At 46.5% G+C, this 3,809-nt stretch overlaps 1 pseudogene; it reads left to right on the top strand.

Moving 5' to 3' along the window:
- Positions 1-299: 299 nt before the first annotated feature.
- Positions 300-3,469, top strand: LOC123053532 (elongation factor 1-alpha-like; annotated as a pseudogene).
- The last annotated feature ends 340 nt before the right edge of the window (positions 3,470-3,809 follow it).

Raw genomic sequence — 3,809 nt, 5'->3', positions numbered from 1 at the left:
GCAAAAACCGTAACCCCGCAGATATGACGTGTTTAATTTTGTTAAATGAGTCTACCTCCTTTGCGTTGCTGCCTTCTGGGGTCAGGATAGGACGGCCCCACACGTCGGTGTACCGCCAGCATGCATGGAGCTTATTTAGGATAGTTTAAATTCTGTTCAATGACTTGCTAAATATACTCTCCGTAGCGTGTTTAGTTGGAAAGCGCCCCGCAACCACCGGTTGGTGGCACGATTCGGACCGATCGTGTTGCCTATATAACCTGCCCTCCCTGAACACCATCCCCCCGAGCCCCCCACCCACCCCCCCTGTCGCCAAACTAAAGGTACCACCATCCTTTCTCGTTCCTTTCTCGCAAACGAGCTAGAAACCAGCTTCCCTTGTGGCCGTGCTGGTTACTATTTCGTTCGTGGAGAGGAACGAGCTTTTGGCACGGTGTTAGTAATTTGTCGCCCACCAATCACTTGTCTCACGAACTGATGTATGTGCCGCTGAATTTTTTGGTTTGCTTTATGGTGTTTGTTTTGATGTATCTTCAGGTACCTCATAAAAGTAAGCAGGCTCTCTAATCTTCAGGCACCTCATGAAAGTAAGCCGGCCATCTTGGCTTGACGAGCCTATCGACATAGAAACCTATCGTGTGAATTTTTCTTTTCGCATCATGAAAGTAAGGTAGTACAAATCATTGTTCTTGCTTCAAACCAACCAATTGTGTTTTTCCTTCCTATATACTGTATTATTCAAAGTGCTCGGTTAAGATTTGCTGACCCATATTCTCAATCCCTTCCCCTCTTTTCGTTTTCAGAGTAAGCCACCGTTCTCCTTGCCATCCCCTCGGCCGGGCCGCAGCACCTGTGTGCGGTCGGCCCATCTACGCTTCGTGCACCGGGAAAGCTTGTCCCCGTTCGCGTATGAATAGTCCCATACCGCTAACGAAAGCAAATGAGGAGACTGGCCTATCTATATAACCAGCTCCCATCACCGGTCTATCTCAATCACAAACCGAAGGCCTTAGCTTGGGAACTACGGCGTCCATCTCCCCCCTTTACGAGGAGATCTGGTGCTCTCAGATCTGTCCTATCGTACTTGGATCTCTGCTCGTATTTTCTTCATGGAACATCTTTCTAATTGTTGAATCGGTTGAATCGATTTATTTAAACCAGATCCGACGAATACTTCCGTAGTTGATCTGTGCTCTAGATTTTGGAGACCTGTGCTCTAGATTTCGTAGGTGATCGGATGCTTCTTCTTCTAGATTTCGTAGATCTGTACTCTAGATTTCGTAGGTGAGCGGATGCTGCTTCTTCTTTATACTAGATCCGTCGAACCCTAGTATATCTCTGCTCGAGATTTGGTGATAGAAAACCATTTTGGACTGTCTAATTGATCGGGTATATTCATGCTGCTGTCTCTAGATCTCTGCCCGCTATTTGTTGATAGAACCAACAGTTCTATGCATTACACTTCTAACTGCTTGTTCTGTTTTAGTCGGTTGACTGCTGTTTTTCGTGATCTGTAATTTGATGAGAATCTAACTTGCTTTTGCTGTGCAATTGATCGAGTGTACTCCATAGACCACTTGTTTTGGCAGAATAGATCCATAGGGCACTTCCACTTGTAGGTTGAACAGCTAATTCTCCTGTTCTGTTTTGGCAGACTAGATCGCTAGAAAACATCTACTTAGATCTCTTCTGTTGAAAGTTTGAATATATACTGCTAATTCTTCAGACGGTAGAAGGAATTGTTTGAATATATATATTTTTTCTCATGATTTATAGATAAATCATGAGTTAATTGTTCTAAATATGTTGCTGTTGCTCCTTATTTCTTGATAGATCCTGTTCATTGATTGTTAGTGTAACCCAGATTTATTAACTCATCCTTATTTTGATGTTTGTGTTTGTTATTCGAGCACTTTCAGCCATGGTTAAGGATAAGACTCACATCAACATCGTGGTGATTGGCCATGGCAACTCTGGCAAGTCGACCACCACTGGCCATCTTGTCTATGAGCTTGGAGGCATTGACAGGCGTGTGATCGAGAGGTTCGAAGATGAATCAGCTGAGATGAAGAAATGTGGCAAGTACGCATGGGTGCTTGACAAGCTGAAGTCTGAGCGTGAGAGGGGTATCGCCATTGATATTGCCCTGGGGAAGTTCGAGACCACCAAGTACAACTTCAGTGTCCTTGACATCACTGTTACCTCCTAGGCTGACTGTGCGGTGCTCATCATTGATTCCTCCACTGGTGGTTTTGAGGCTGGTATTTCCAAGGGTGGCCTGACTCGGGAGCATGTCCTCCTTGCTTTAACTACTGGAGTGGAGCAGATGATCTGCTGCTGCAACAAGGTATATGTTTTGACACATCATGCTTGTTTTTACAGTAGCATCTTACAGACTGATTAATTGTTTTTATTAACTGCTCCCTCCCTCCTATAATACTAATGTAATACATCTTCATTTTTAAGTGCTTTAGAGGCGGTTCACAAGCATAGGCATCATCACCTTCCTCCTAGCCTCGAGTCCACTCAACTGTTCGCCACCCCTCAAGATACGTGCCTTCGCAACCCGGAGGCTGATGCGCCTGGGTCACCCACCATACGACCAAACCCTGGAGTTCAGCCCACAGTGGGCCGTGCCACCCAACCAACGCTGCCCCAGCGGGAGCCGGGTCCACGTCACGAGACGCCCCTCCGTAGTTTCTTCACACCGGCGGGTCACTTCACTAAACCGTTGGATAACCTCCTCGTCGCGACGACCAACTTGGCTGCACTCCCCATTATGGGACATTCGCCCATCAAGTTCGAGGCGCGCAATGCCATCGAGATGCTAAAAATAGCGGTGACTCAGCAGGCCAACTATTCTCACAGCAGGGAGCGCCTTCACTCTACCCCGGCCCCGGGCCGGAGCAGAAGCCATCATGTCGACTCACCAGATGTGTCCAGCAGCACCCGTCAACATCACGAGCCACCCCGAGTCTTGCCGCACATGAGAGCTCCCAATGCTCAATACATCGTTGACTCGGCACGTGCCCAGCGGGCGGCCGAGGCGGCAAACGACGCGGCTCTATCTCCATCGGTCACAACCCAATTGACCCCCACTGGAAGGACCCTCGGGATACCTTGCCTGGCTCCGGCTCTACGCAATGAGCGCATGCCCTTGAGCCGGCGTCTTGGATAGAGAGCTACGAGCTTGAGCCGGCGTCTAACTACATGATGGATCTTGAGTCGGCGTCTTGGATAGAGAGCTACGAGCTCGCCATGGACATGTTAGACGTCAGTGACGCAGTATGCGCGAAATACCTGACCATGATGTTAGAGGGGCCGGCTCGTACTTGGTTAAAAACCTTGCCCTCCAACTCCATCAACACGTGGGTTGAGCTGAAGGAGAGTTTTATTAAAAACTGAAGGAAATATGCCCTAGAGGCAAAAATAAAGTTGTTATTTATATTTCCTTATATCATGATAAATGTTTATTATTCATTCTAGAATTGTATTAGCCGGAAACTTAGTACATGTGTGAATACATAGACAAACAAAGTGTCCCTAGTATGCCTCTACTTGACTAGCTCGTTAATCAAAGATGGTTAAGTTTCCTAATCATAGACATGTGTTGTCATTTGATGAACGGGATAAAATCATTAGAGAATGATGTGATGGACAAGACCCATCCATTAGCTTATCATTATGATCGTTTAGTTATATTGCTATTGCTTTCTTCATGACTTATACATATTTCTCTGACTATGAGATTATGCAACTCCCAAATACCGGAGGAACACTTTGTGTGCTATCAAACGTCACAACGTAAC

Source organism: Triticum aestivum, chromosome 2D (genome assembly GCF_018294505.1).
Source record: "Triticum aestivum cultivar Chinese Spring chromosome 2D, IWGSC CS RefSeq v2.1, whole genome shotgun sequence".
NCBI lineage: Eukaryota > Viridiplantae > Streptophyta > Magnoliopsida > Poales > Poaceae > Triticum > Triticum aestivum.
This window is presented reverse-complemented; position numbering and strand designations above follow the sequence as displayed.